The 12,351-nt window shown below is 36.8% G+C and overlaps 1 pseudogene; it reads right to left on the bottom strand.

The window, feature by feature from the left end:
- Positions 1–3,032: 3,032 nt before the first annotated feature.
- LOC110302204 lies at positions 3,033–3,949 on the bottom strand (annotated as a pseudogene).
- Between the last annotated feature and the right edge of the window lie 8,402 nt (positions 3,950–12,351).

Here is a 12,351-nt window from a genome sequence, read left to right as displayed (position 1 = left end):
TGGAAATCAGTTTGGCAGTTCCTCAGAGAATTGGACATAGTACTCTCTGAGGACCCAATTATATCACTCTTGGGCATAAACCCAATAGATGTTCCAACATATAACAAGGACAAATGCTTTACTATGTTCCTAGAAGTCTTATTTACAATAGCCAGAAGCTGTTAAGAACCCAGATGTCCTTCAACATAGGAATGGATACAGTAAATATAGTACATTTACACAATGGAGTACTACTCAGCTATTTAAAACAATGAATTCATGAAATTCTTAGGTAAATGGATGGAGCTAAAAATTTCATCCTGAGTGAGATAAACCAATCACAAAAGAACACACATGATATGCACTCACTGATAAGTGGATATTAGCCCAAAAGCTCAGAATACCCAAGATACAATTTACAGACCACATAAAGATCAAGAAGAAGCAAGACCAAAGTATGTGTGCTTTGGTCCTTCCTAGAAGGCAGAACAAAATACCCATGGGAGGAGATACAGAGACAAAACATGGAGCAGAGACTGAAGGAAAGACCATCAAGAGTTTATTCTTTCTACATCTGTATTTTATCTTTTCTGCTACAGATCCTTCTAAGTAACTCTCCCGGGGCTGCTTTCCCCTTTTCACCTGAATTTCTGCCATCAAGGAGTGGTCTGTCCTACACCCCTCTCATGTTGGACTCCCTTCTTCTTCCTCTCCTGGGTTTCTTGCATCAGAATCCTAAATAACTTGCCTCTGTCTCCGTGCCCAGCCATTGGCTGCTTGAAACTTTATTTCCCAATCAAAACCAAGGACACATAATTGCACTATCTTGCAAGCAGACATACAAATTTTCATGTAATATGGAAAATTAGTTAATCTCAACAATTCCATTACGATGAAAGCAACCAACTTGTAAACAAACAAAACAAAAATGCAAATTTCAAATTTCAACCTACCCTATTCAGATAAATTTAAGAATACAAAATTTTGGTAACTGCTACAACTATTATTGAATTTGCTGTGGTGAGTTAAATAAGTAGCTAAGAGTGTAAATAAGCCAGCAAATGAATGAATGAATGAACGAACGAACGAACAAACAAACAAATAAATAAATAAATAAATAAATTCAAGTCTTTGTCCTAATACCAAAGGACTTGACGTTCTATACAACAGATTAGTCATATTTCATCTACTGCTATTCTCAAGAGCAAAAAAATGAAAGTGACTTAAAGAACTATACATGATTAAATGTAATGAAAATACAGTAGAATTTTAAGTAAATAGAAAGAAAAATAATTTGAAATTTTTATGTAAATAAATGAAACTAGGAAAGATGATGGAGGTGACTCAGAGCCAGAAAGAGTATCAACACATGCTCTCCAATGTAGAACTGAGAATTCTTAAGCACTACATCCTGAGATGAAGAACTGGGAGAAAATAAAAATTACTGAGAACAGAATGAGTCTTCATATGGGCATATATGGATTAAAGGAGACAAAGCCATTAATTTGAGAGAGAGCAGAGTGACCATGGGAATGATTAAAGGGAGATGAGGGAACACTTAAAATTACAGCACTCGCATATAAAATTCTGAAAAATGAATTAAAAATCATTTCAAAAGTCTTGGTATGTACTCATTAATAAGTGGATAATTTTCAAAAAATATACAGAATACTCAGGATACAATCCACAGAACTCAAAAAGTTTAGCAAGCTGAAGAGCCCAAGTTAGTATACCTCAAACTACTTGGGAGGGAGAAGGTGGCAATCTCAGGAGGGTTCATGGGAAAGGAGAAATGGAAAGAGGGAAACATAATCAGGTATTGGGTGGGCGAAAAAGACTGAAGCCAAGGGCCAGCAGAAAGAATCGAAACAGGCAACCTAAGGAAATAGAAAGTGTGGGGACCCTCCAGAATATACCAGAGACCTGGGAGGTAAGAGGCTCTCAGGACTCAAAGTGAGGGACCATAGCTGAAATGCTCTAAAGTGGTAAAAGGGAACTTGTAGAGCCCACCTCCAGCAGAAAGGCAGGGCATCAAGTGAGGGATGTGATTGCTATCCCACAATCAAAAACTCTGACACATTATTGTTCTTGACTGAAAGAACTGCAGGAGTAAAAATAGAGAGGAGCCTGAGGAAAAGGAGGTTCAGCAACAGAACCAAATTGGGATCAGGCTCAAGGGGAAGCTCCAAGGTCTGACACTGTTACTGATGCTATAGTGTGCTCACAAAAAGGGACCTTTCATGACTGACCTCTGAAAAATACAACAAACAGCTGAAAGTTTCAGATGCAGATTATTTACACCCAATCAATGGAAGAAGCTGATGACCCCTGTGGTTGAATTATTGAAAAGCTGGAAGAAGCTGATGAGGAGGGTGATCCTATAGGAGGATCAGCACTGTCAACTAGCCTGGACCCTTGAGATCTCTCAGACACTGAGCCACCAACAAGGCAGCATATATGAGTTGATATGAGGTCCCCTACACATATACAGTAGAGAATGCTGGATCTGGACTCTGTGAGAGATGATGCACATTATCCTGAAGAGACTGGAGTCCCCAGGGAGTGGAGAGGTCTGATAGGGTAAGGAGTGCGGGATCGGACATTCTTAAGGAGCTGGTGGGGGGGGGGAAGGGGAGGTATGGTATGTGGAACATTCAGAGGATGGACAGGGAGGGGATAAAGTCAGGACTGTAAAAAAAGATGAAATAAATTTTTTAAAGGTATCACTTGTAATTAACAAGAAATTTATATTTTTAAAGTAAAGTTTATCAAATATGAAGAAAAATATACATACAATGATGGATATCATCTACAAGAACAACAATTTGTGTAATCTATACTATTTGTATATGTTTTTGATTCTCATAAACATATAACGTATTAGGTACTCAAAAATTAAGTTGCAATGTCTAATTGTAAAATTATTAAAGGATCCTAGCAAATAAGTAATAATAATGACAGGTGGAGTCGAAATATATTTCTATGTATTTTTAATTACTTTTCTGTGATAAACAATCTTCACATGATTCCTGCTTACATAAATTTTTTTTCTTTCAAGTATTTTCTTCAATGAAATACTGACATCCTTATTCCTCAGGCTGTAGATCAAGGGGTTCAGCATGGGTACAACAGTAGTATAAAACACAGAGGACACTTTTATTTGGCCCATTGAATTCAGTGATGAAGGCTGTAAGTATGTGAATGCACCGGAACCGTAGAAGATAGCAACAGCAGAGATGTGGGAACTGCAAGTACTAAAAGCCTTGAACTTGCCCTCCCTGGAGTGAATGCAGAGGATGGTGGCAATAATGAAGATGTAGGAAGTAATAATGGTCAGCACTGGGAAAAAGACATTCAGTGTAGCAATAACTAGAATCAATATTTCATTGATAAACGTATTAGAGGATGCAAGTTTCAAGAGGGGAAGAAGATCACAGAAATAGTGGTTAATCACATCTAAATGGCAGAACTGAGTCCTAAGCATGAAGCCAGTGTTTAAGGATGAACAGATAACAGCAAAAATATATACCCCTGAAATCAGAGAACTGTAAATCTGATAGGACATGGTTACATTATAAAGCAAGGGGTTACAAATAGCAACATATCGGTCATATGCCATTGCAGCTAATGTGTAGCACTCTGCAATACCAAATATGAGGAAGAAGTAGAGCTGAGCCATACATCCAGAGTAAGAGATGATGTTCTTCTCTGTCATAAAGCTCATGAGCATTTTAGGAATAACAACTGTGGATTGACAGAAGTCAATGAAGGACAGACTGCTGAGGAAAAAGTACATGGGTGTGTGCAGGTGGGAACTGAGCCCAATCAATGTGATCATGCCCAGGTTTCCTGTCACAGTGATTAGATAGATTCCAAGGAAGAGGAGGAAGAGGGGCAGCTGGAATTCTGACTTCTCTGAGAGCCCAGCTAAGAAGAACTCAGTCACTGTGCAGTGGTTTCCTGCTGCCATGTCCTGCAATCAAACCTAAAGGAGAAAAAAGTTTGCAAACCCATTAACTGATTAAAGTTTATTTTTCATTTACTTGTACAAAAAGTCCTCATGTAAATTATTTCTGCTTAAGTATACATTTGCCATCAATATAATTGCCTTAAGTGAATTAACTTAGATAAATACAATTAATTTTTTAAAAAAATGTTAAACATATACTTAAAATTAAGAATGCATTTATATAAAATACTACCATTGAATTAAAGCTATAAAATTTCATGTGTTGAAAACTATGCCTCAAATTTGAGATGTAGAGTGGGTATTAGTGTGCAAACATATCCCACTGTGTCAAGGAAGTAATTTTTCCACAAAGGCAATGAATTATTATCTAAAATCTGATTTCAGATGTGATCTCCAGAGCCCTACATTTATACATTACTATTTCTCTAATCCATAATCTATATTAAGTCTTTAAATACCCCAAAGTGAAAATTAATTGAGCTCTGGAGCACCCATTGGGTTAAATATTTGAAATTTGGTACTACTAGGATTAAGTAGTGAATGCATGATTCTACTAGCATGGGATGCTGCTTGGGGAACCATTTCTGGAAGAGAATCAGTCAGTAGTGTTGACCTAAGGAACCAATAAAGACAAAGTGCCCAGATTAACTCCTATTTCATACCAATAAAACTGATAGCTAATACAATATATTTTTTTAATTTTTACAGTGTAAAGAATTAAGTATTACTGGCATCTTATCACTCAAAAATTCTGCAGTACAATTTTTGCATTGTGAGTTAATACTGAAAACCTTTCAAGTAGAAATTTAGTTATTCCTACATATTAAAATTAAAGAAACAGATGCAAGTCACATCTTCCTTTTCCACTTATATGTTGTGAAATAAGGAGGATTGCAATCCAGAAAACCATTAGCTAGGGGAAAATATAAGTACTGTCTTATATTCTTTCAAACTCTGCATCAGTTATTGATTGTGTACACATAATAACTTCCTAAATGAATTAAAATTTTGTCATTAAAAAGTAAGACATTTCTTTCTTCCCATCTGTACCTCTACTCAGAGATGATGGGCTTGCCTGCCCCTTTCAAATACCCCAGAGCCTGTCCGTGTCCAAGGGGTCTGCTGCAACCAGGGACACAGTTGAGATCCCTGCCCCAATACCTAAGGCAGCTGAAAATCCCACAGAGCAGAAAGTGGATCTATCCCCTCTGCCAAAGGCCAATCATCCTTTAGATCCTCACCTCACTCTGGGACAGATCTGCTGCCTGTCTTTTCAACCACACCCCATAGCATGCTTGTCTCCAAGGAGGTCTGACATAATTTGGGACACAGGTGAGACCTCTCTCACACTAACCCATTTCAACTGGGATTTCATAGAGTTCAGCAGATGTGGGATCTATCTTTTCTACAGGAGCCCCATCTTCTTTCTGATATGTACCTTCACCCTGGTCAGATCAGTGTGACTGCCCCTCTTTCATACCACACATATTGCCTGGAGATCAGCCTTAACTAGGGACACATTTAAAACATTTGACCCAATAAGCACACAAGCCATGACCCTGCCACTGCACAGAGACCAGGAGATTTGGGATATATCATGCTTTGCCTGAGCCACATAGTCCTTCTATTCTGTACCTCCATCTGGAACTGGGGAAGATCCTACCCTTGGACCCCAAACCCTGACTGTCTCCTGGGAAGTTCACCCTAAATAGGATCACAGGAGATCTGCCCTAACCATGGACATAGGAAGACTACTCTAACCATGGACAGAGGAGGTCTGTTCCAATGAGGGACACAAGAGCCCCACTCCCCCAACATAAACAGCACTTCCTGCCATCCAGGAGGCCTGACCTAACCCAGGTCATTAACTCTACTTCATCCAACCAGGGAAGCTCCAGTAAGAGATATACATGTGCATTAACACCAGAGGTTACCAAATAGCAAGAGGCAAGCACAAGAACATAAACAACAGAAATCATGTAATCTGGCACTATTACAATCGACTTTTCTCACCATGAAATGCCTGGATTCCATAACATACCTGGAAAGGAATATTCTGACCTAAAATCCCATCTTATGAAGATGGTAGAAGCCTTTTAAGGAGGTTATAAAAACTCCCTTAGAGGAATACAGGAAAAGAGGCAAATAGGTAGAAGCACTTAAAGAGGAAATTAAGATATCACTTGAAGGACTATAGGAAATTAAAATCAAATAGGTGAAAGAAAAGAACAAAACAGTTAATGACATAAAACTGGAAACAGAAGAATAAAGAAATCACAAACCCAGACAGAAAACCTAGGAAAGAGATCAGGAGCTACAAATGCAAGCATCATCAACAGAATACAAAAGATAGAAGAATAAACACCATAAAAGATATTGAAGCATCAATGAAAGGAAAACAAAGTATAATAGCCTTTTAACTCAAAATGCCAAGGAAATCCAGGACACACAAATGACCAAAAATAAGAATAATAGGAATAGAAGAAGGTGAAGATTCCCAGTCAAAAATCAAGAAAACATCTGCAACAAAATTATAAAAGAAAACTTCCCTAACCTAAAGAAATAGATGACCAAATTGAAGACTTTATAATACCTAATATATTAGATCAGAAAAGATAATCCGTCCATCACATTCTAATCAAAGCATTAAATGCACAGAACAAAGAAGGAATTATAAGGGCTGTAAAGGAAAAAGGTTGACTTACCAGAATACACCAAACTTCTCAAAAGAGATTCTAAAAACCAGAAGACTCAGGACAGATGTCACACAGACTCTACGAGAACAGAAATACTTTGCCCAGAAAAATACTCAATGACCATTGTTGGAGAAATCAAGATATTCCATGACAAAACCAAATTTTAACAACACCTTTCAACTAATCCAACCCTACAATGGATACTAGAAGGAAAAGTTCAATACAAGGAGGGTAACTACACCCATTAAAACACAAGAAAGTAATCATCTCTCAACACCAAAAAGAAGAGAACCACACATACATAATACCATATCCATCAACAATATTACCAGAAAATAACAATCATTGGTCTTTAATATCTCTCAACATCAATGGGGTCAATTTTCCAATAAGAAGACAAAAGCTAAAAAACTGGATAAATAAATGTGATCAAGAACTTTGCTGTATACAAGAAACATAACTCAGTGATAAAGATAGACACTACTTCAGAGAAGAATGCTGGGAAAAATTACAAGTATATGAAAAAAAACAAGAACAAGAACAAGAACAAGAACAACAGCAAACAAAAACAAAAACAAAAACTTGTGTAGCCATTAAAATATCCAACAAATTAGATTTTCAACCAGAAGATAACAAAAGAAATGGGGATGGACACTTCATACTCATCAAAGAAAAAATCCACCAAGATGAACTCTTAATTCTGAACATCTATCCCACAAATGTAAGAATACCCACATCCATAAAGGAAAACTTTACTAAAGCTCAAAACACAGTGAACGTCACACAGTATTTGTGGGATATGTAAACACCACACTCTCACCAAAGGAGGGATCATGGAAAACAAAACTACACAGAAAGAGACTGAACATCTATCTCACAAATGCAAGAGTACCCACATCCATAAAAAGAAGAAAAAAACTTTATTAAAGCTCAAAACACACACTGAACCTCACACAGTAATAGTGGGATATGTTAACACCACACTCTCCCAAATGGAGAGGTCATGGAAAACAAAACTACACAGGAAAAGATTGAAACTAACAGAAGTTATGAAACAAATGGTTTTATGATATAACTTCAGGATATTTTACTCTAAAACAAAAGAATATAACGTCTCAGTACCTCATGATATTTTCTCAAAACTGGACAATAAAATCAGACACAAAACAAGCCTAAACACATATAAGAAGATAAAAATAATTCCATGCATACTCTCCCATAGACAATGGCTGAACTTATATAGCCACAAAAAAAAAAAAAGAATCATGGAAACTGAATAACTTTCTTCTTGATAATAAATTGAAGAAAGAAGAAATAAAGAGCAAAATTAAAGACTTTCAAGAATTCAATGAAAATTAAGGCAGAACATATCCAAACTTGTGGGACACAATGAAAGCAGGGCTAAGAAGAAAATCCATAACACTAAGCACCTTCATAAAGAAATTTTAGAGGTCCTACACTAGCAACTTAACCACAAATCTAAAACCTCTAGAAGATAAAAAAAAAAAAAACAAACAAAGAGGAGGAGAGTAGAAGGGAAGAAATAATCAAACTCATATCTGGATATAACCTGTTAGAAACAAAGAGAACTATACAAAGAGTCAAAAAAAAAAATTATGAGCTGGTTCTTTGAGAAAATCAGCAAGATAGATACACCCTTAGTCAAATTAACTGAAGGACACAGAGACAGTATCCAAATGAACAAAATCAGAAATGAAAAGGGAGACTTAACAACAGAAACTCTGGAAATTAAAAAATATATATGTCAGATCTTACTACAAAAGACTGTACTCAACAAAACTGGAAAATCTAAATGAAATGGATAATTTCTAGACTGATACCACTTACCAAAGTTAAGTCAAGATCATGTAAACCATCTAAACACTCCTGTAACCACTAAGGAAATAGAAGCAATCATTAAAATTCTTCCAACCATAAAAAGGTCAGTGCCAGAAGGTTTTAGTTCAAAATTGTACCAGACATTCAAACAAGAACTAATACCAAGAGTCCTCAAGCTATTTGACAGAATAGAACCATAAGGAAACCTACCTAATTTATTGTATGATGCCACAGTTACTCAGATACTTAAACCACACAATGACACACAAAGAAAGAATGTCAGCCCAAATATGCTTATGAATATCAATGCAGAAATACTCAATAAAATTCATGCAAACTAAATACAAGAATTCATCAACAGCCTCATACATCATGATCAATTATGCTTAATCCCAGGCATGCAGAAATTCTTCAGTATATGAAAATCCATCAACATAATCCACCATATAAACAAACTCAAAAAACTCACATCATAACCTATAATATCCTGTAAATGCCTTTGAAAAATTACAACTCTCCTTCACCCTAAAAAATTTGAGATTATGAATTCATGACACACACTTAAACATAGTAAAAGCAATATATAGCAAACCAACAGCCAACTTCAAATTATATGGAGAGAATCCAGGAGCAAGCCCCAAAAATCAGGGACAAGAAAGGCAGCCCCACTCTCTCCCTATCTGTTGAATATGGTACTCAAAGTTCCAGGATAAAAACAAACAAACAAACAAACAAACAACAAAAAACAAAAAAAAACCTCAACAATAAAAGAACATTTGGAGGAAACATTATTCTTCAACCTCAAGCTACAGTACATATAAAGCAATAGAGAGTAAAAACACATACTATTGGTACAGAGTCTGACAGGTCAATCAATGGAATAAACTTGAAGACCCAGAAATAAACTCACATACTTAAAGACACTCACGTAACAAAGAAGCCAAAACCATTTGATGGAAAAAAGAAATAACCTTCAACAAATTGTGCTGGCCTAACTGGTGGTCTACATGTAGAAGAATGCAAATTGATCCATATCTATTACCTGGTACAAAGGTCAAGTCCATGTGGATCAAGGACCTCAAAATAAACCCAGATATATAAAGTTTAACACATGAGAAAGTAGCAAATAATCTAGAATGCATTGGCACAGGGGAAATTTTCTCATACAGAACACCAGTGAATCAGGTTCTAAGATCAACAATTGATGAATGAAACCTCATGGAACTAAAATTCTTCTGTAAGGAAAAGAACACTGCCAATGGGACAAAATGACAGACTACAGATTTGGAAAATATCTTTAGTAAAGCTACATCCAATACAGAGCTAAAATATACAACATATACAAGAAGGTAGACTCTAGAAAACCAAATAACCCAATGAAAATATGGGGACAGACCTAAACAGAATTTTCAGCAGAAGAATCTCAAATGACTGAGAAGCACTTAAAGCAATGTTCAGCATCCTTAGCCATCAAGGAAAGATAAACCAAAATTACCCTGATATTACACCTTACACAAATCAGATTGGATAAGATCAAAATCTCAGGTGACAGCATACACTGGCAAGGATATGGAGAAAGAGGAACTCTTCTACATTGCTCATGGGATTGCAAACTGTTACAGCCACTATGGAAATCAATATGGTAATTCCTCTGAAAATTAGAAATAGTTCTATCTAAAGAACAAGCTGTATCGTTCCTGAGCATATAGCCAAAAGATATTCCACTATACCACAAGAACACATGCTCTACTTATGTTTATAGTGGCCTTATTTGTGATAGCCAGAAGGTGGAAACTGCCCAGATGCCCCTCAACTGAAGAGTGGATGCAGAAAATGTGGTTCATTTACATAGTAGAATACTATCCAGCCAATTAAAAACAAGGACATCATCAATTTTGCACACAAATGAATGGAACTAAAAAATGTCCTCCAGAACCAGTGAACCCAAGCCAAAAGGACATACATGGTATGTATGATATTAGCCAAAAAGTACAGAAGAGCCATGATGCAACTCAAAGACCATTTTAAGCTTAACAAGAATGAAAGCCCAAGTATGGATGCAATTCAATTTAAAAGGGGAAACAAAATAATCACAGGATGCAGAGGGAGGAAGGGACTTGCTTGAGAGAGGGGAAAAGCAGGGCAGCATCATGTATGGGAGAGAAGTCCAGGGATTCAAGAGAATGAATGGAAATATGCAGCAGTAGTGGTTGGAGGTGTTGAGAAGCACTAGAAAATCTCAGAGAACTAGGATGTGAGAGGCTTCCAGGACTCAATGGGTATTTCTTTAGCTGAAATGCCCAACTGTGGGGAGGTGGAATCTGAAGAGACAACCACTAGTAGATAGACATAACCACCAACCTGATCCCACGCCCCCCACCCACCCCCAGCTGAAGCATGGGGCTAGTCAACCATCTTCAAAAGTTTTGACTCAGTATTGTTCCATCTAAAGCGAATGCAGGCACAAAATGGAGAAGAGACTGATGGATAGACTATCCAATGACTAGCCTAATTTGGGTTTGATCCCCCATGTGCAGGCACCACATTATTACTGCTGTCATACTCTGATTACAGACAGGAGCTTAGTGTTACTGTCCTCTAATAGTTTCTACCAGAAGCTGACAGGTGCCAATGCTGATATTTGCAGCCTACAATTGGAATGAGATCATGAAACCCTATGGAAGAGTTATGGGAAGGAATGTTAGAGCTGAAGGGGATTGCAACCCCATAGGAATTACAACAGTTTCAACTAACCTTGACTTTGAGAGTTCTCAGAATTAGACCACCAATCAAAGATCATACACAGGCTAGTCCATGGTCCCTGACTCACAGAAGCAGATGACTATTTTGTCTCACAACAGTGGGATAATATCAGTCTAATCCTATAGATATTTGAAGCCCCAGAGAAGGGGAATTCTGACAGTGGCTCACTGTCAGCTTATGAGAAGCAATGAGGATGAGGTATGGGTAAAGAACTCAGGGAAGAGGACCAGGAAGCATGGCAACATTTGAAATATAAAAAAAAAAAATAATTCAATAAAAATAAAAACAAAAAGTAAAATTTGGAATGTTTTTAAAGCACTTACTTCTTGCATAGATAATAACATAAATATCAAGAAAACTTACAGATTGAAGTACTCAGAGTAAGACAGAAGACCTTGCAGACAACATACATCAAATTAATGGCAGCTCTAGAAGAATTCAACTTCAGATTCATTAGAAATAAACACATAACAATAATTATTAGATGTCAAAACATTAAATAATTTTAATCATAATACAAAAGGGGCCAGAAGGACTGTAGGAGACAAAGTAATGCAGCAATTTGGGGGGTACTTGGCTATTACAATGACCCATCCAGTGCATTCATGATTTCAAAGAAGCAGTTTCTACACAATGGTGCATATTAGAATGAGTCTCTAAATAATACATCATGACTTTGTGAGGAAGTAGACCTGACACTTCCACTCTCCATTAAGACATGGACTACTAATAGTTCTAAAGTGGAGCAGACATTGTCTTCAATTGTGTTCTTACTAATAAGACCACAATACACCACTGTACAGTTCTAAAATTCTAGTCAGATAACATAGTAAAACGAATAAAAATTTCATCAGTGTGGGAGAAGACAATCGTAGGTACAATAGATTGTAGTAAAGAATACTGGACAGAAGATGGTTATGGTGATACCAATCAGAGTGTGTGTGTGTGGGGGGGGGGTGTGGGTGTGTGTGTCTTGGTGTGTACTTATATAAAAATTTCAAAAAACTTTAATGAAAATAAAAATTAATGAGTTTGTCATCTAAACTTAAAATGACAGCCCTCTTCCAATGACTCAGGAATCACTATGAAGAGTGTTAGGAAGTT

This window comes from Mus caroli, chromosome 9 (assembly GCF_900094665.2).
Source record: "Mus caroli chromosome 9, CAROLI_EIJ_v1.1, whole genome shotgun sequence".
NCBI classification, from domain to species: Eukaryota; Metazoa; Chordata; class Mammalia; order Rodentia; family Muridae; genus Mus; species Mus caroli.
Note: the sequence above shows the minus strand (reverse complement) of the source record. Positions and strands in the feature narration are given on the sequence as shown.